Genomic DNA, 22,172 nt, shown 5'->3' with positions numbered 1-22,172 from the left:
GTGGTGTGTGTGATGAAGCAGGCTGTTCTTGTGCTCGTACAGCAGGTATGCTGTGTGGAGAGCAGCACTGCAGGTGGAGTGGACTGTTCTACAGCCTTTATCCCTCCACTACATCACTGTCCTCCCAGCTCCACTCAGAAGGACCCCCGACTGCCTCTCAGAATCCCCTCCCCCCTCAGAGGGACAGCGAGCTGGGCAGTGCTGCTGCATACACGCACAGTAGCAGATATCCTTGTGTACATAAAGGCCGTATCACACACACTCTTTTGTCACTCAGTGTAGAGAGAGTGACATTCAGGAGAGGTAGCTCTACTCATTATTCATTACCTACCTCTCTCACTCAAGAGCTGCATCATTATTCAATCTCTCTCTCTCTCTCTCTCTCTCTCTCTCTCTCTCTCTCTCTCTCTCTCTCTCTCTCTCTCTCTCTCTCTCTCTCTCTCTCTCTCTCTCTCTCTCTCTCTCTCTCTCTCTCTCTCTCTCTCTGTTCTGCTTCACATTCTCTCCCCCCTTCTCTCTTTTCTTTCACTTTTGGTCTCTCTCTGTCTTTCACTTTAATTTACTTTTCACTCTTCCTGACTATCTCTCCCTCCTTTTCTGTCTCTTTTCACTGTCTTTTTTTTCCCCCTCTCTACTTTTCCTTCACTGTTTTTCACCTTTCTTTCTTCCTCTCTTTCTCTCTCTCCTTTACTGTCTTCCTTCACTCTCTTCTTTTTCTCTCTACTTCTCATTTTCTCTCTCCTTTATTTCTTCTCTCTGTACTTTTTTCTGCTTTACTTTTTTTTCCTCTCATCTCTCTTTCACCCTCTCTTTCTCTAATTTCTCTCTGGTTTTCCTTTACTCTTGCATCCTCCCTCTTTTTCTTATCTCTTGTTTTACTTTATTCTTTCTATACTTTTCTCTCTCCCCCCTAATTTTAATTTACTCTTTTTTTTTCCTCTCCTTTTCTCTTTCTCTTATTTTACTCTGTTTCTCTCTATTTTTATTTTCTCCACTTTCCCTTCACATTACATCTACTTCCCGCTTTCTTTCTTTCTGCTGCTTGTGTCCCTTTGGGTATTTGTTTCAGTCTTGATTTCTGTTTGAAGCTTGTTTCCTTTATCTGTTCTATTTCCTATTTCTTTTAAAGGCCTTTCCCTTTCCTTCCCGTTTTCTCATTTCTGACTGCTTCCCGTTTTGTTCTGCTCTGTTCATAAAGCAGCTGAAGAAACAGGAGGAGTATCTTCTGTGAAAGAGCATAAATGAATGTGAAGCACAGCCTCTTTTGGGTGTATAACACAAGATTCCTCCTCCTTTGCATGCGCTCTGTGTGCTCAGGGTAAGTTTGACAGAGCAGGCAGAAATCAGTCATGCCAGTTGAGTGAAATCCTGAGACTGGGACAAAGACTCTCTGCCTGCAGCGACCTATTCAGTGTACATTATTTCCACATTAATAAAACAAAGTACATCAATTTTATATTTGTTTACCCACATTTGAATCTGAGCTATTTTGATGCATCACAAAAGCAGCCTTATGGAACCTTGGACAGCTGGAATGCCTGATGTATATTTGGCACAAACTTCACCTCCAGGCATGTGTAACCGTCCGTCACCAAGTGCAAGGCTTCAAACGAGGCCAGGGCCTGCACAAATAGACACCACTGTAGAGAAGATAATTATAAACAATTGTGATAAAGAGAGACTAAAATAACGGCAGGGTAAAATGTTCCGAATGCCACTAACCCTTCCGGCTCCCACTGGGTAAAAGGCTCTTATGATGTCCACTACTGCTCTGGCCTCTTTGGTAGAGTCACAGAAAAATTACCTCTTCTGTTTTAAAGATGTGTCAAAATATATTACAAAAGCAAACTTATTTTACTGTACAGCATCCCAGCCTACGACTAGAGTTTAATATTTATTGTTATGCAGCTGCAAAAAAGTTTCCGGCTTCTTCACGTTTCTCCTGACAGACACTAGTCTTGTCAGGGAGTTAGTATCAGTACCACACATCACGGCTACCAAACACCATTGCTGACCATAAATAAACAACAAAAAAATTCGAAATCTATTGTGGCTTAATTTAGTTTATAAAAATCTGTCTATTAGATTTTAAAATATTAAAATGAAAACAGCTATTTGTCTACAAAGCATTACGTCTACTTTGAGTACTTTTTACACATAATTTAAGGCTGATATATGAAACGTAGCAAAGTTATCTACTAGGTTAGCTACTTGGCTAAGCACTGCTGTAAATCACTTCCAAAGGTGCCAGTTTGAGGGTGTTTATTTCTACTCTAGCTCAATGTGTGTGCACTTTCACTCACAAAGTCAGTCTGTTTTAGCTTCTGATGATAGTTGTTAAACATTTTATGGAAAGGTAATTTTGAAAGTTGTGTCATCCAAAGTGTAGGCCACCATAAAATAACCATCTTACAGCCAGGGTCATGCCCCCAATTATGAGGACCACTGGAATACAGGACAGGAGGACTGGCTGTCCTGCAACGGGACCTCAATTCATGTTCTGTCAAACCATTTACTCTGTATTTCCAAGAGTGTTCTCAACAATGTATTTTCTTGTAGGTAAGTACAAAGCCTAATTCTCTACACCATGGCAGTCCACCTCCTGGGGTTCTTCAATATGAGACTTCGTTCTAACCCAAATCTAAGACACCTGTTCAGACGCTCTGTACTGTTTTAATGAGCTGAAGAAGGTGTATCTGTGGCAAGAGCCCCCATTCTACAGCCTAAGCACACGTATAGGCCTAACAATTTCACTTTTCTCAAAAATATCTCTCTTTTCCATTCACACACAGAACAATGGGCAGATTACAACAAGGGGGAGATGTGAGACACATATCTGAAGGTCAGGATCGAACCCTTGTCCTTCTGCACCCTGGTTGACTGTATAATTAAAAGACATTTGCAGTGCTCAAGGCTGCTGCTGTCAGAAAGCGCCTTGGGAACAATGCCTCTGGTAATAGTCCCTAGCTACACGCCGTCTAGCAGAAACCCCACTGTTCTGTTCTTGTTTCTGCAAGAGATGTAGGACTTTTTTATTCCACTACTTTTTGAATATAGTGCCTTAAAGGCAGAATGATGTGTTCCCAATGAAGGCCCAAAAATAAGTCATTGCAAAACTTTTCTTCTGAAATATAACATTTATCACTGCAGTTTATTCACTGCCATGTACCGATGGCACCAACGTAATACCAGGTATCAGCACAAGAGAAAAAGAATCGAATCCAATCTTGTAACAAATCTGTCCTGAAATAGCACACTCACACTGGGTGATGTGCAGTTGTTAGCTGTGAATTTCTTCCTGGGGGTAGCAGTGTTTGAGCTGATGGACTACTTTGCTGATGGATACTCAAATTAAGTGCTTCAATTAAAGATAGCTCACTTTAAAGCTAAGTAGTTTTCTAAGTAGTTATCCAGCTAACTGAGAAATCCTCCTTTGTTAAATACCCTCCCTGATATGGACTGTAAGAATATTTGTTGCAACATAAAGAACAAAATTTTGGCTCTGATGAAGTGATCGTTCCACGTTTGATTATGCTAAACGGCTTTCACCTTCATGATCTTGTGTTGTGAAGCAGCCTGCCCTGTCAAGCTCATATCATAACACTGTGAGGGTTTCATTAAATTGAGTGCTCAAGATGAGTGACCTCATCCTATTCACAGGGTTTTATTTTTCCTGGTTGAAGAATAAAACAGACGTCTGACATGAAGGAATACCAAATATTCATACTCTATATGGCAAAGCAGAAGTACACACTTCCAACAGCCCGAATGATGATATTGTGTTTCTACCACGAGTCGTGCTGCCATGAGGAGCTTAGGGTGTATAGCTATGCAAAGAGACAGAGGCACCATACTCTCAATGTAAAAAGAGAGAATTGTTGATGATGATGCTGTTGTTAGTGTGTAGTTGTGTTTATCGGAGTAACTGTGTCCAAGGCAGGTGGGCTTTGTAGTGTAACAAGTAGTTAGACGTGTCTACCCTCCTTGTATTTCGTGTCCTCTACGTTACCCCCTCCCTGTGTTTTGTGTTGGGGAGGCGCTGGACTGGGCATTTCTTGCTGCCATTGAAGTGCTTGTTCAAAATACAAGAGCAATTGCAATTTTTCTGCATCTTCTACCGCACTGACACTACACTGGTGTTGGGAGTGTGAAATGGTCACCAAGTTGGAAGAAGTCAAAGGGTGCATCAACAAGGGGAGGCGGCTAGCTAGGGAAAACCGCAAAGAAAACATTGTGATGAGGCTTGGCAGTGGAGCCTGGGTGGATCCAGGTGAGAGGGAGACGGCACGCATCCACTTATCACGCTTCAGTAGTGAAGACACCTGGGAACCATACTCTGCACAACTCCAAGTGGTCACCCAGCATTTCGGCTGGATGGTGGCCGTCACTGTGACGCAGCTGTGTTTGGTACTGGAGTGGAAAGCACTACGGGTGCCTTTAGATCTGGCACAGGAACAACATGACAACCTAGCGGTGCTAACCACATCCGTCCAGTGACACTTCAGGTAGATGCCAGTGGCGCAGTTTGCCAGATGGCTGCTCCTGGACAGGCAGAGCCTGAAAGGAGGGTGGATAACCTTGTTGCACTAGCCAGCCTTCAAGTAGCCACCGCCAAGGCAAAAAGGCACAAACTCATCCTTGGTATGTAAATGCCACAGCGAGCAACACAATACTGTGTGGCAGAGGAGCTTGAGGAGGAGATGGCATGCTGAGTGGCCCACGAGCAAGTGGTGGCAGAGCAACTGGTGTGCTGGCAATGCAGCAAGAGGGGACACTGTGCCTTTCAGTGCCACAAACCTGAGCCGATGGGGAAACCAGCTAGGAAGATTGGCCACTGCCACAAACTTTGGGTTGAGCATAGCATAGACAGGAAACAGCTCGCTGCCCTCTCTGACACTGGCTCATCAGTGTAGCTGCTAAGTCCAGGTGTGATCCCTTGCACCGAGAGTGCCACACCTGACAGCTGGGAAGTGACGACTGTCCAACCAAAGTCCGTCAGTTGACATGAGAGGGAGGAGGCGGCTCCCGGGTTGTGGTGAGCCTGAGCCACGTGCATGAGTTCTGGCTCGTTCCTATACAGGATGTGTGCATTCTTGCTTTGGACTTCCTCAATGCAGTCAGGGCTGTGCTCGACCTCAGGAAGGACATGCTGGGCTTGGAGACGGGACAGGTGAAGCTGGCTGCAGCAGCTAGCGGCAGAGCCAAGGCAGAGAGTTGGGGCTACCTGGCAGCATGGCCTTCGTTCCTCGTGGGGTGAGCCCCTGGTTCTGGAAGAGCTGAACATGCAGCATCAGAACTGGCTGGTGCATCCCCAGCAATGGGGCATGCTGTCAGGTCAAGGGCAACACAGCTTTTCGTGGGTGAAGCCGCCAATGCTGGAGGTGCTGAACATGCAGCTCTAGCATCGGTGGAAGGATCTCCAAGGGCCATGGGCAGCGCACACTTTGACAATGTAAATGGATGGGATATGCCAAGGAGCCCCATTACCATCTGCATATCATGCGCTGGGCAAGAGGCTCCCTGCACCAAGGACACAGCCCCAAGAGAGGACTAGGGCGCTTGCTGCAGACGGCGCAGGCACCCTGCCACACTTGTGCTGGCTGGAATGGTGGACAGATGGGGACGCTGCGCTTTCCTAGAGATTTTGTCTGGTCTGTGTGGGACACAGCCCTCCCTTGGGGGGGGCATCCACCATGGGCCGCGCTGCAATGAGGGAGCTTAGGGGGTGTGGCTATGCAAAGTGGCTCTCGGGAGGCGCTATGCTTCTCCACATACATAAAGCGATATTTGTTGTTGATGATGTTGTGGCTGTTGTTAGTGTGTAGCTGGTTTGCTGGAGTAATAGTATCTGAGGGGGGTGGGCTTTGTAGTGTAACAAGTGGTACCCTCCTCATATTTGGTGTCCTCCTGTGTTACTCCCTCCCTGTGTTTCGTGTTGGGGAAGCACTGGGTATTTGTTGCTGTTACAGAAGTGCCTGTTCAAAAAAGTCTTTACCCAGATGCGCAGTGTTTCTGCATCTTCTACTGCGCCGATGCTACAACATCCTGCAAAGAATAGCTTATATGCTAAGATTTGTGGTGAGTGCTTAGTTGGGTTTTTTGTTAGGAGGTGTAACTTTGGAAGCTGAAGACTGTATATCAGTGTACCTTGCTGCAGCAATCAAATATTCATGATGACGTCACATTCTCTTCATCTCATTAACTCTTCTTCTTTTCTTGTCTTTTTTTAATAAGCACCAGGTGGCTTTCACCTTTTAATTATCTATATATTGATATTTCCTGAGTGAATGATTATCCATCCGTCCAGCTCAACGTGGTATGACATTTACAAACGTGCCTCAAGCAAAGCTCACCAGAAGCAGTTAGCCTCATGTGCGAACATCAGAGGGAAAAATATGCAAAATCAAACACAGCTCCTTTTAGAGAGAGCCTGCCCCTTTAAACAGAACTTGATGATTCCATCGTTCAGAGAGAGAGAGAGAGAGAGAGAGAGAGAGAGAGAGAGAGAGAGAGAGAGAGAGAGAGAGAGAGAGAGACTCTCACTGCTCTGCATCGAGCTGACGGGCTACAACTCCACACAGCCGCATTACAGACACGCTCAGAAAGTGTGAATGTAAACTAGCCGTTAAGCTAACCGCTCCGTGTCAGCAGTCCGCCGCTGGTCGCCGTGTTTTCGTCGAGCTGAGGACTCGTCGAGTCGAGTGACACTGAGGAAGAGGACTGGTCCACTGGGCTTTGTGAAACCTCCACGTATGAGGTGGACTGCGCCGGGCTCTGGTGGGTCGGAAAATATTCCTGACGTTGTAGCTCAGAGTCCAGTAGCTGTAACATAGAGAGAGAGAGAGAGAGAGATCCGCGGATCACAGCGCACCGCGGAGAGAATGGAGTAGACACACACTGAAGGAGTGCAGAAGAGACGTTCGCCTGTTTTTTCCTCTCTGAAGACATAGAAGAAAGCAGCCTGGTCGGTTAGAGTCTTCGGCAAGCCTCAGAGGACTGAAAGAGACGGCAGGATGTCTGTGCCGGTAAGGAAATGATAAACCGTCATTTTTATCTTGTCGTTTTGTAACTTACAGCGCGTGGCAAAACTCTCAGCGATGTTCCTCAGACTTTGACTAGCACGCTATTGCAGCAGCAGCGTTGCTCTGTCAGCCAGCTGTAGCACTGTATTACTGTAGTCCTGTAGCACTGTAGTCCTGTAGTACTGTACTGCTGTAGTACTGTTACTGTAGTGCTGTATTACTGTAGTACTATTGCTGTATTACTGTAGTACTGTACTGCTGTAGTACTGTGTTACTGTAGTGCTGTATTACTGTAGTACTGTAGCGCTGTATTACTGTAGTACTGTACTGCTGTAGTACTGTTACTGTAGTGCTGTAGTACTGTACCTTTACTGTTTCATTAACGTGGCGTGTCTGTGATTGATAGGAAGTAGCTCAGACTCCGAATGGGAGACTCCCGTGTTGTCTGCCTGATTTGATCTGGTTGTTGTAACGCTGTGAACTGGCTGATGCCAGCTGGAGAGAATGTGTACTGTATTGGATTTCCAGAGCTATTACTCTGCTTATACTGACCTGCTCTCATAAATAAATCCCTGCACTGACAAAAGTTGGAGAAAAGCCAAATCCTCATTCAATATTCTTTCCACCGCTAAAAATGCATACTTTGCAGATATAGACCTTCTGTATGTTGCCTGTAGTGTGAGTTCCCTTCAGCTGTGTATGTTACAGTAAGACACTGATTTGGGCCTTTTTAAGTGATAATTACACTGACGTTCTGTGAAAGTAGCTTCTGGAACAAACTTTTGAGACCGCCAAATTAAGAGTCTTCAGTTGTTAGCATGTTTGATTAAAAATAGCACAATCGGTCCTGTTTAATTGGATTTAGTGCATCGTAGTGTGAGTAGTTAACTTCATTCATAGTTTTTGATAGTATTTTTAAAATGTGGCACTACTTTGTCTGTTCTGATTTATTTGATGTCAGGAAAAAATAAATGTTGTGGCAATGTGTATCATAAAAAAACGTCAAGTATCCTGAAGTATAGAAATGCATACCTACTTCTTTTTTTGATGTGTGATATCTGCTTATTTTGTCGTGTTTTGTCATTGTGTTAGTACACTTAACAGATTTTAGTTATACTGAATAGAATAGAGTGTATTTGTACTGTCTAGAATAAGTTGTAATTGTCTAGAATAGATTCTGGAAATAATAAACCTTCTATAGAATACATTCTGGTTATACCACCTAGAGTAGATTTTGTTCCTTAACATGCCAGGCTTATTACATACTAAGGCTTATTATTCATTAACTACAGGGACTTCAACACAAACTAATGGAGCTTTTCTTCGGTTATAGGTGGTAATGAAACTTTGGGCTGGGACAATATGGCAAAATACCAAAAAATACATTTTTAGACACATGATATGCCTCATAATATGCAGTCTTTCTGAGTTTTGATAAGTTGGAAAAAGCTCCAGTAGTGTCAAATAAAAATACTATCAAAAACTTTTTTTGAATCTTATTCAAAGATTTACACATGCACTCAAATGAGTTAAAACAGGGCTAATTATGCTCTCTTTGTAATGAAACATGCAGTTGATCAGTGTTTCTAAAAGGGCCCATATCATGGAAAACTAAACTTCCCTCACGTTTTTTTTGAAATAAAGGAGTCCATATGGTGCATATGTGGAAACTAAGCTGCAAAAACACCCTGTTCTGAGTTCATTGTTTCTGTGATGTCAGTTTAGCTCCGCCCACTCATAGTGAAGTTCTAGGGAGTGTTTCAGCTCTGAGTGCTTTCTGAATGAGGCCCAATACAGGCCAATTAGAAGAGAGCTTATTTGTCTAATGTCCAGAGTATACTCAGAACAGCATATTGTGAGGTAAATTTATCATGATAACCATAGCATATTGTGATATTACCCACTCATTCTGGCAGCTGGTCCCAGCCTGCACCATTTGGTTATTATGGAGCTTTAAGTCCTCGCTTTACTCCAGCAGGGTGAGATTTAGTGAGTGGTCCCCAGGGACAGAAAAGTTCAGGAGAGTGCCAATTACAGAAATAGCGCACTGCCTGTGGAGAGGGATAGCAAGGCCACACGCCTTACTTTTTGTTTCCACCTATATTCTGACAAATTCCCGCCTCTCGCACTGAGCCTGAATTATCATAGTGCAGGTGGGTGAGGCTTGTCTGAATACAGGTGGGGGGAAAAACTAACGAAGGCCAATATTGGCAAACAGGCTGTCGTATCTCTTGCAGCCAAGCAGGGGTTAATTTGGGTTCTGTCTGTCTAAATCAGGACTAAGATTAACCTGGTTGCCGTTCTGTGGAAATATAACAGACTGCGTGTTTGTGAGTCGTAATCAGTTATCCACCTTTCAGAGACAATTTGTTCCTGTGTGGCATCATCTCCATGGTGATAACCAAAGTGTGGCTCCTGGCATGTGCATCCAGCTTGTTTCAGTTCGTCTGTAGCAAAGAACAGTGTGACTTACTTTTTTTTTTGATGTGATAGCAAGTAATGCTTGCAAACCTGCTTAGGGCCTCTAAATGTTCAGAAACAACCCTGCTAATACCAAAAACCCGACACTGAAGTGTTACAACAGATGCAAATAAACACCTAGACTAGTTTATTTGAGTTCTGGTTAGAACGGAATTACTGTTTAGTCCAATGGGTTTCATACTATTAAATGGACCCAAACCAGATTGAGACAGAGAAGTTCCGTGGAGAGAAAGAGCTTTGTTTCTGTTTAGGTCCAGTACACAAAATGAACCTTAAGCTCCATCTTCTCACACCTCCTCGTACCACTGCTGTTATTCCTTCTCATCTCTCAAACTGCCACACGGTCCAAGATTCACTTTCAATCACACGCTGTGGCAGAGCATGTGTGGACTACATAATGGGGAGAGTGTGAGTCGTCTACAATGGCTTGACTGTATTCTCTGCTAAAGTCTCCTCCTCACAGTGGCGCAACCCATCTTCAGTTATGAGAAAGGCATGTAAGCCATAAAATGTTTTCAGGCTACCAGTTTATTTATTCAGTGACTAAAACAATAAACCAGTCTGATACATTGGTGGTTATGAATAGACTGTTGTATAACTGAAAGCCTATTTTTCCCGGAGTGATGCTAGAAAGCTGTTCATTTATGGACAGTGCTGATGTCGGCACCTGCTATGCATGTCTCCTTTTAGCATTCGCCACATGCCCAGGCTCATACGTATCCACAGGAATTCTTCTTGCATATGTGGCCTTATGCATGCTCAGACGCATACCTTGATGCATACATAATTTAATGAGTATTGACTGGAGCCAGTGCTTGGCTTGGAGCATCACTCAAGCCATATATATCATACATACATCAGCTTCTAGTAGCTGCTTAACATTAGGTACAAAGCCTTAATGTTCGCCTTCAGGACTATCACAGCATATATGTACCTAGAGTCACTCTTCCAACCCTGTGCCCCAACCTGCCACATAATAAATGTCAGCTGGAGCAACCGAGTCTCACTCCAAACACTTCCTCAGTGGTGGAATGAGTAAATCTCTTGCCATCTTTATAAGCTTCTGAAGACCCTGTTCTTTTGTGTTACACTAGAAATGCTTCCTCAGTGATGTGTGATATTAAGGTATTGTGCATATGATAAGTCTCTCCTAGTCATTGTATGTTGTTGAATTGTACTTGGTTTTTCTGTGCTTGCCAGACCTTGTAGCTTTTCGCCTTACAGTGGATGTTCCTCTCTTGCTTCTTATGCCTTCCTTGCACATAGTAATGTAGCACTTGCATTGAGCTGTACACTAGGACTGTATGTTTCTCACTTGTAAGTCCCTTTTGGTAAAACAAATTAATGAATAATTCAGCCACATTAATTAATGTGCAAATAACATCTGGTCAGTGTTAGTCCTGTGATGGTCATGTGGTGGTCTGTTTCCATTGCTGGACAGGGTGGAGGGTAGGGCTGTCAGTTTGGCTTAAGAATTAAAGAATTACATGTCAATTTGTCCCCTAGTTGGTTTGTCAAATATTCAAACATATTTGAATTTTCTAACACCATTTGACAGTGTAATATGTATTAAATTCAAAAGTGGGCACTTAAATATCAAGCAGTGCCAGAAGCTTACAGTGTTATAAACCAGTGGAGGCGAGACCCTGGAGGAGCGAGATAGTTGTATAAGGTACTTTGGCTTATTTTTACATTTTTTTGAAAGTGACTTTTCCATAAAATCCCAGGCCTGTGAAATTGCACTCCAGACCAGTGAAACAGCCAGTGGCTGCATGAATGAAAGTGCGTGCTGAATTCAGGCAAACAAGGAGAACGAGTGGCTGTGGTGTGTAGCACCACTTAGCCAAACACCCAGACTAGCAGCTTACTTTACTGCCTTATATATATGCATAAACAATATGTGATGTCTGACTTACTACGCTACAGAGTAGCTGCATTTGAAATGTTGGCTAGTCAGAAAAAGTCTGCTATCTGAAACAGAGAGGCAGAAAACATATTTCTGTCTGTTACTATTAAAAGTAGACATATCGCTTTTTTCAGAAATGCTAAAGAGCTGTTGATGTTTGCAAATATTCATATACATTCAGACATCTAATTAGGATCAAAATAGATTGTTGTTTCATTTATGGTCAGTAGTGGCATGTTCTTTAGTGCGTCTGGTAGCTGGAGTGTGTGACTAACTAGCATGAGACATACTAGGAGCTCTAACTTGCAAGAAAATGACTTCATTGTGTCTTCTCTTTGGCACAATAGTGGCGATGTTTTGCCTAGAAAAAAAACACTAACTGTTCGAATGGACATTTTCTACAACATCTCACTCCTGATGCCTCCCAGTTCTAGTGTTGTTAGTAAGATGTGAATCAAATCAAATCAAATTGTGGGCTGAATGTATCATTACACTTCTATAATGGAAAGAAAAATTGGCCTACTTACCTCACGCTCACTTTGGAGAATGAGCATTCATGTTTCTCTCTTTTCCCCAGCCATGAACGGCTCTGAGATCTCCTTATTTGCTGTTCAGTTCATGTTTTAGTGTATAATTAGACTTCTGTCGTGAGTAAGCATAACTAATGTCACACAGTCTGCCATAGAATTTGGCCAAGATTTCAGTTGCAGCACCTCATGCAACATGACGTACAATAAACATACAAGACCACAGGCTTGAATCTGAATAGTGATCTTGAATCAGTTCCCACCAGTGCATGCCTAATCATATGAAAAGCTGCAGCTGATTCTGAATTTCCTTAACACATTTAAGCTCAGATATGTTCTATTTCTGTGCACGACTCCTGGAGTGCAGTGCAGATGGGAGCGGAAAGTTTTGTGCCCGCCCCACCTCCCTTTTCTCCATAGAGAGAGGTTAAACGAGGGCCTCTGCAGGGAGCACCACCGTCGGTCCCACAAAGCTCGCTCTGAAGCCTGACATTTGGTGCTTGTCATAGATGATGCTCCACATACATATTAATAATCGGTGGCTGAGGTGAGCCGTCGCATTTCAATCATGCTGTTACCCACCCTGGCTATTTGTGTTTGGTTGCCCTGGCAACTGGAAGCCACTAGCCAGCTTTGAATCCATGTAGGCTATCTCACAGATATTAGTTTTTGGGGAGATGTGGCATATACTATAATAGCCTCTGTCTGTAGCAGAGCTCGGGTGATGCGGTGCATGTGGTGAATGGGCAAGCGCAAGCTTGCACGAGGGATTGCGACACGCGTGCATTCCTCTAGGGATATCTCCTCCTTCCCTTAGTCTGTCTCACACATCAGTGCTCTTAGCTTGGCAGCTCATATACTAGACACATCTTTATCCATGTTTAATGATTGAGGGTCTCTCTCAGTACCCACGCAGATACACAGGAAGCATCTTAATCCAGTGGTCAGCTGACACAGTCATTTGTTTTGAGCTGACAGCTCAGCAGATATGATGGGGTTTATGCTGTGAAGCCACTACAGGTATAGATAGATATTATGAAACTAGATGTGGTTATAAATATTTATATTACTTTCTGCTTCCTCTTTTAGTTAACTCTCTGGGGTCCAAGAACTCTCCCGCACATCAAATTCAGCGTTTCTATATGTGTTTCTCTATCATAGCGATAATACGGCGCAGATACACAGTACTAACGTTTCCTGAATCTGTAGTCTCTGCCCTTTTCGATCTCAGCTTATCGCGAGATCACATCCAGAGTTATGAGGCTGTGAAGAGGGGTTGAGATACATTCTGCCTCTCACTTTTGTAATTAGAGGATTTGTGTGTCCGTCTGCATTTTGTGTGAAACTGACCAATGGACACTCAGGAAATCACTAAGGACTTACACATCATGTAAGAAACCCTTCATTTTTCATTTGGTCAACAGTGGAGACACGTGAAGTGGTGTGCACAAAGTTTATAGCTGCGGAGCTTGCTTCAGTGACGAAAGTAGCGATGAAGATAATGGAGCATTTTGATATGAAACATACAGGTATCGTGTTATATGCAAGTGCCTTTAAATTTAAGAAGATATGCAAAAATCGAGAAAATGACCCTAGACCCCAGAAAGATGTTGAAAGATGTAGCAAAAAAAAAAGCTAAAATATGGTTTCTGTGCATGGCTGCGAGCCACCTTGTAAAGTCTGAAAATTGTAATTTGAAAGTCAGAGGCGTTTGCTCAAATTTGACGAGTTTTCGGATCGCATCATACATCTTCCTGCAAAATCAGCATTATACTGATGAAGATATGATGACAATAGTAGATAATTCACTTACATCCTCAGAAGACATGTCCTTTACCAAGTTTTGAGTTCTTTTTGCATGCTGTTTCAATGCGCTCGCAATCATCAGATTCATCTTCTCGGCAAAGGGGCCCAAAGCACAATCAGCGTTACAAAATGTTCCCTAAAATTTAAGCTGTAAGTTAGCTTTAAATAAAGCTAAATAGTGTGTAGCAGTGGTTTTATGTGTGGTAAATGCAATGCAGCAGACACACGTACCCAGCGGTACTGCCTGCACACGTCATCCCTAGAGACGCCCCCCCACCCCCACCCAAATGAGTCTGTGGGTGACAGAGTGCGAGTCTTATTGTGAAAGGTAGGGCGATGCATGTGTTTGTATGCACCACACATGTCTGTGCAAGAGCGATGGAAAGATGCAAAAAAGAAAGGAGGTGCATGTTTGTGTGCATGAGGGTGGTAATCAGTGTGAAGTATGAAAATGTGAAGTTACTGTGGAAAAGCTGCACATTCTTCTGCTGTTCACTCTCAATCATTGTGTGTGTGTGTGTGTGTTGAAGTTGGAGGAGAATGCAGTGTGTGGAATTTGTCTTTGTGTTTATTCTATGTTGCACGTGAGAGGCTTTAGCACTGGAACAGAATTCATAGACCACACTCTCTCTGTCTCTCTCTCTCTGTCTCTCTTTCTCCCTCTCTCTTTCCGATACCTGTTGCCACTGTGGTCTCACCCAGTACCACTGTGTGGGTTTCTCTTCCTCGTTTCCTCATAGTTTTACCCTGTGTGTGTGTGTATGTGAACGTGTATTTGTTCTAGTGTGAACAGTTAAGTGTGAAACTCAAGCTCAGTCCTGCTGATTCCAAAGCCTGGTGTCATTTTACTCAGCGTGGCGTCGACCACTGTTTCCATAGCTCCGTCCAGCACTCCACTATCCACAGCACACTGGGGAACATTTCAGAGACACCTAATTTTTAACTCTTTGGATTTTTGAATGTAATCATTGATTGTAATTGATTAATAATGCATAATAAATTATTACCGGTGCCTTTTTTATTTGCTGGATTTTCCTACTTTGATCCTTCAGACCATCCATAGTAGTGCAGGCTGAAACCCAGCTGCTCAAGCGCTGTATGTTGCTGTGATAGAAATTGCAATCGCAGCCTTCTCAAATACAGCTCTTAATTTTTAAACGGATAGTTTCAGTGCCTTCAGCAGAGCTAGAAAGCCTCTACTGTAAAAAGAAAATATGATCTGTATGAAACAAGGGCTATAAGGAAGGGGCTTGAAGTATGGAGGAGTTGAAATTATTGTATGTAAATAGGGGTGGGAATCTTTAGGCACCTCACGATTCGATTAGATTACGATTCAGAGGGCTGCGATGCGATTATGAAACGATTATCGATGCATCTCGATGCATCTTTTTTTCTATACCGGATTTCTATTTTCCTACTGTCTGAGGACTTGATAGTTTTAAAGCAGAGTATTTGTAATGATTCATAATGAATTTACTTCCAATATCTTTTATTAATAAATCAAATGGAAGTGATGTGGCAATTGAAGTAGAAGACTCTCATTCACTGCTATTGTTTGGAGTACATGAGACGCTGCTGCCACTCATCTGTGATAAAATGCGCAGTTACGGTGAAATAAGATCCTGTGGCCGTGGATGTCCACGCAGCACATGTTACAGCTATTCTACCCGTTTTCTTTAGTGATTTTATAACTTCGGTTTTGGTCTCGCTGTAGAGACGGGGGGGGGATCGCTGTGTCACTAAAATATCCCTGAGACGGGACGTGTGCAACGTAGCGGGAAAGCCCTGTTTCGCAACGACTAAGAACTGCAGGTCACATAGCAACGAAGCGTTATTCGCATTTATAAGCGCTGCAGTTGATTCCTGGCAAGTTAAATCTGCAACTATAGACTGTCGAACACTAAACAGTTGCGAAGCTGGAGTCGCTTCTCTTTCGAATTTTCCCGTTCCACCTTAAATGGTGCCGCATTTACATTCGGCGCCTCAGGCAGAATTTAAGGTGGAACGGGAAAATTCGAACAAGAAGCTGGAGAATAAGAAGCGACTTCAGCGTCGGAAAATAGTCGAACGCTGAGAGACTTTTAACGAGAAACTGCTCCAGTTTTGAGGAAAAGTTCCCTGAGGGAAAGGGGAGGAAAGCGGCTATAGCTAAAGCTTAAAGCAGAGCGGAGCAATTTATATTGTTTAGCCTTTACTAGGACATTAACACATACTGAGACATACTGGACATAAATGTTGTGGCTCCCAAGGTGGTTTGACTTTGTCGAAAGGACAAAATGGCTCTTCTTATCATTTGGGTTGTGACTCCTGACCTGACCTGGCTTTAATACAGAGGGAGCCGGTCGGATTTCTCGATCATCCATGTGTGTTCTTGTTATGTGCCGCCACAGACTGTCCGGGCGCTGCACTTACCCACTTCCAAGTTCCGCTCTTTGCGTTCCGTCAACATTACGTTATAAATTAAATATTTAGAAAATCGATTTTTGGTGTTTGTGAATCGATTCAGAATCGTTCGCGTCCGCATCGCGATGCATCTAAGAATCGATTTTTTCCCGCACCCCTATATGTAAACATAATATACATGATATATACACATTTATTGGTTGGAACATGAAGTCAGTGTTACACTCTGTGGACGTTGGTGATGAAAGTTGGACACTGCATTCACCCTACAGAACTGACGTGATCATCATACTTGTGAACTCACATAGAAATAATATCATTGCATTAATGAAAGTAATAAATACATTCTAATGGAGCTTATTTGTCCATCCATATGGCTATAATAAACACTGCTTTTAAAACGAAAAACAGCTTTTATTCACGGTCAAATTAAAGCAGGTTAGATAAATCTGATCAATCGCGAACCCAAAAGAATGTGATTCCTTTTAAAGATAATTCAGAATTGTAACAGAATATTTAATGATACATTGAATGATTTCCTAAAGAGTCATCATCGGTTCAGTTTGAGGTCAGAGATTTCTACCTCTGCTTGTGTCCAGATTTCTGCTTTGGAGGGTGAGGGGGGGGGCGTGGAGTTGTGTATTAGAGTGGACTGCAGTGTAGTGAGTGTATGGTGCAGGGATGGTCTATGTAACGCTCTCACTGTGACAGTGATTGTGTGAGTGTGTGTGTGGTGCATGTTTCTGCTGAGTTGCTAATGAAACGTGGCTAACGCATGTGGCCAAATCATGGCTGTGAACTCAGCGTAACCCGCTCTATTGTTTCACTGCGCTTTCAGCCTCCCCTCTGCTGTGAGACTGTGGAGGATGTGTGTGTGTGTGTGTGTGTGTGTGTGTGTGTGTGTGTGTGTGTGTGTGAGACCACATCTGAGATTGCAGGTTTGAGTTTGCCTGCCTTGTTTGCATATTTTGTTTACTGGTCAGTGTAAGAGAGAGGAGAGAGAATGTGCGTCTATGTGTTTAGCTGATGTGCTGTAGATTCTCATTGTAGTGCAGCTGAGGGTGTGAAAGAGAGAGAGAGGGAGAGAGATCGTATGTGAATGTGTGCTCATTCCAGTGCCAGATCGTTCCGTCTCCTCTGTCGTAAATCTCTGCGGTGATGTGTGTGGTGGCAGTGTTAATGGCGACCCATCGATCACGCCTGGCCCGTCTCAGATTGGGCTACATGTGTTCGGAGTGGAGAAGCGAGCAACGCTCACTGCCTCACTTATCCCTGAACCGTCCAGTCAATACGAGAGAGAGAGAGAGAGAGAGAGAGAGAGAGAGAGAGACTGTCTATGGATTGATCCTCATTTGAAATGCAGAGCAACTTGGCAAGAAGATGAGTGAGCAAGCTGGAGGGTCATGCGAAGAGTGGAAGCAAAGAGAGAGAGAGAGGCAGAGGGAGGGATAGTATATGGAGTGGCAGACAGATGTAAAGTGAAAACGGGGTGAAAGGAGGACAGGGGCAGGAGATGAAGAGAGTGAGGGAAAAATGTCAAGGAGAAAAGAGAGAGCTGGGATGGAGTGAGAGGGAGAAGAAGAAAGAAAAAACAGCAGAGGAAGAGGAATGCAAGATGGAGGCACTGAACACCAGTCAAATCAGCCACTTTGAATGAACCCATTTGGTTACAGTGTACATTTGAGTTAGACTGTATTCAAATTACACACTTATTAGCTCTGATCAGCTCTCAGCTGTTTATGATTAGAAGAGAAGGTGAAAAAATACTAATGATATGTGCAAGCACAGTGGAAAAAAGCATGATCTGACTGTTAACAGTTGTGTTATATGGGCATGAATCAGTTATGTACTTTTACATGAAAGGCTACCTTCATATTACCAGGTTGAACGTAGAGCAATTTTGTTACCTAAATATGACACAGATCTGTTTTTCTTCACACAAATCTGGTCTTTTCAACTCAGATTCTAGCCATTTTTCTTTGTGGTTCTGTATTTCTTTGGCTATTTGTTCACATTACAAGCCTTATTCTTCAGTTCCCAGGTTCCCAATTGTGGTGTAAGTGTGCATATCTGTCTTTAGTGTGAACCAACCTGCACCCCAAAACGATCAGCATGAACACATTCTAATCATTAAGGCCACATAAATGATCCACATGTGTCATAAACAACAATGAATAAATGAACAGACTCGCAGCACAAGCCTTTGCACAAAGGATCATTAGTCCTGTAGTGGTAGTACAGGCATGCGTTGTGGAAAAAAACACATAAATTCTGATCTGACCGTTAGGGTTGCTTAGGCATAAATTGGTTATTATTTAATCTGGGACAATATATGAAAGGCTGTATGCACATAACCAATATTACATTCACATTACCAGGCTGAAGTGAAACAAATCTGATTTTTTGCCTTATTCTGACAAAAATCTGATGTTTTCAGAGCCATATGGACATGCAAATCTGATCTTTTCAAATCAGATCTGACTCACTTTCATATGTGGTCCTAGATCAGATACATACTTGATTTGCGGCCAGGTGACCTTAATGAGAAAGTCAGAGTTCATGTGCTTTGCAGAATTCATGTGTTTTTTTCATTGTACATGCACCATCATTCAGTGTTTACTTGGCAGCAGCACGAAACTTGAAGTTAGTGCTAGTAAACGCTGCAAAAGCAATGCATCTGACCCCTTTTTCACCTTTGTTTTGCTCTAATAATTCACAGCTGAGAGCTGTTTAGAGCATGTTATCTTTGTGAGGAAGGCTAGTTGTGCTGGTTATTTTGTTGTTTATGACTCATGTCACGTTATTGATTAGGATGTGTGCATGCAGGTCATATCAGGACACAGGTTCGTTCACATTAATAACAGATATGAATTACTTACCTACACGAATGTGAACCACCTTGTTAGAAAGATCTGATCTGGGAAAAAAAGCAAACTGAACAATGAGGTTGGTAAAGTTAACATAGCCAAAGTAGCTTTGATCAGTTCTGATTTTAAAAGAATTGTGTGTCCACATAGCTTTGAAAACGTCAGATCTGGGTCACATCAAGAAAATCAGATAAGTGGCACTTACTTAGGTAGCAATTACATGCCCATGTGACTAATGAGAATGGTCCGGTTGGAATTCATGATGTTTTTATCTGGTGTCAGCAGAATGAGCAGTTAACTTGATAAAGTGTGTGCACACTAAAACATGGAATTGATTTGACTCAAATGTGTATATCATTTCCATAAGAATAGCATATATTACATTAGCACAGTTGTAGGTAAACTGAACGACTAAATTGTGTTGACCTAATATATTTTGTTCATGTGGAAATGATATGCACACTTGAATCAAGTAAATTCAATGCATCACTGTTTTTCAGCGAATGTGGGTCCTTTCACGATGGAGGTGTGTTCACACTGAAGATATGGGTCACTTACAAACACAAATGTGAACCAACTGCAACTGAGCAATAAGGCTCAAAATATAAAAGTAGACTTATTTCAGTGTGGGTGTTTACTGTGTGCAGAAGAGGAGACAGGAGGAGGTAAGATGTAAAAAGAAGTGAAGAGGACAGGAGAGAGGAGGTAACATGACAGCAGGCATCTATGATGAAGACAGAAACACTGAAACGAGTCTGCAGCTTTTCTCTCATTTTCTCTTCATTCCTTTTATATATCACACTCAGCTGCCAACCACGGTGGCTGTTTCCTGCAGCCCATGCTGGTTCAGTATTCTCAGACAGTGATGTTCTGGGAGATAGCTCATTGGCCAGTCTGTGGGTCATTCACTGGCATCACTAAATCAAATCAAACACCCTCTGATCCTTTCCTGCTACACGAGAATGCAGCTGATAATCCCTGTCTGTGGATGGCTCATGATTCAGCTGGGATTCAATCCTGAATCCCGGTGGTAGGCCTTGCTTCTGCTCCACTGTGACTTTTATCAGGGACACCATTTGGTGACTTCATCAAATAATATATAATATATATTTATTAAAGGCTTAAATGGCCTGGACTCTAGACATCTGCACTTTTATAACTTAAGAATGTCTCAGACAGTACTATAGTCCATTTAGGTACTGAATAATAAGCCTTAAGGATTATTATTATTATTAAGGATTTTTAACGTGGTGGATCCTTCACGTGATGTGCTAATTTGTAAACACTGAGAACACAGAAAGAAGGTGTAAAAGGAAGGAAAAATGATTTAGTAGTGCTGATGAATTTATCATTTTTCTTTTAATCTCTGCTACTGAAAGACACACACAGGGTACAAACATTCTACAAAACAGACCAGGCAGACCACAATATGCAAATAAATGGCTAGAAACTCTCGCTGTGTTGTGCTAAAGTACTCACCATAGTTCCCCAGCCTTTCAGCTGTGGGCCACCATTAATTTTCTTTAATCTTCGCTTATTTAGTGCCAGATAAGCTTTTGTGCTCTGCCACAAGCATTTGTTTGGACTGCAGCCATAACAGTGGAGCTCTGATTGGTCAGCCTGAGAAAACTGAACTGGCTCATTTTTGGAACTCAACGTGAAAGACAGCATTAACATATGTGTCCATTTTCAAAACTTGAAGTGTTTTTTCATTGATATCAGACTTTTTGTCCATTATTTATGTCAGGTTTTTTTAAGGAATTTTAAGAAATTAAATCTTTATAGTTATAGTTTAAAGTTACCACTGTATAGTATAAAGTAGAGGTGGGCAACATGACTGTAATTTATCATTATTGTGATCATTTTTGTTATTGTGTTACACAGTATGCATTTCTGAGCATATCATGAATGTTGTCAGTACTTAAAGAACACAGACCAACTGCATGTTTCATTACAAAGAGAGCATAATTTGTCCTGTTTAACTGGATTTAGTGAAGGACAGTATGAAAAAATAATCATGTTCATAGTTTATTTACTTAAATGAGGCACTACTAGCATATTTCGTCTGTGTCAAAATTTTGTGATGCATATTGTGTATAGTGAAAATTTCTTTAAGTATTGTGATACACTGTTTTTTCCATCACCCACCCCAGTTCAGAGTTATTATTGCTGTTTTGCTATACGGTTGATTCATATAATTACCTAAAATATAATAACATACTAATTACACAATTTTCTGTATGTCTTAATGTTGAACAATGCCAAAAACATGGAATCAGTGCAAAAATTCTTTCCACAAAACAAATTTCCCTTTCTACTTATTATCTCAGTTGTGGTTCTGAATGAGAATTTAGAAGCTTTGATGGTATTTTGTCTCGTTTCACTAAATATTAAATCAGGACATGCTTTTTAATCACCATTGTGACTTCTACAAATTATTTTTAATGACAGTGAAACTGTCACTTAAGGGACAGTAAAACTTTGATACACTGTTTACACTGTTACTTTTTATTGTACTTCACTGTAAATGAAGTATTATTGGCGTTGATCTGTCTACAGACGCTGTTGGTGTGTATCTAGTTTGAATGTGTCACTCAGTGCCCTGTAGCTCCAGAAACGAACGAATGTTTGTGAAATGAAGTGAATTAATGACTAGCTGTGCTGAAATGCTCCGGAGGGCATGAAAGTGACATCATCCGCCTGAGTTTTAATGAGCTAGCCACTGTGTGTGTGTCTTCATTAAGTACCTGAGAGAGTGAAGCTCCTCTCCAATCAGCTCCACACAGCAGGGGAGTGTGTGCGTGCGGTGTGTACACGAGCGTGTGAAAGGAGGAACATGGAGATACACACATATACAGTAGCTCCACAAATAATGTATGTTTATATATATCTGCGAGACCTGGGCTTTCTTTGTGTGTGTGTGTGTGTGTGTGTGTGTGTGTGTGTGTGTGTGTGTCCTTTTCATTAGTTATGTTTAATCTGTGCTGTAGTGGTGTGAAGCAGCTGTAGCGTGTGTTCACCGCTGTTTGAGGACCTGCTAATCCGTGTGAAGGTTAACTGCTCCTCCCCGCATTACGCAGCCCAAATTAAAGCAGCACTATGCATAATGTATGCGGCAGCCTGGCGCAATTCAATTTCATAACTGATGGATTACTACAGA

This window comes from Colossoma macropomum, unplaced genomic scaffold, assembly GCF_904425465.1.
Source record: "Colossoma macropomum unplaced genomic scaffold, Colossoma_macropomum, whole genome shotgun sequence".
NCBI lineage: Eukaryota > Metazoa > Chordata > Actinopteri > Characiformes > Serrasalmidae > Colossoma > Colossoma macropomum.
The sequence above is the reverse complement of the archived record's forward strand: the minus strand, read 5'-3'. Positions refer to the sequence as shown.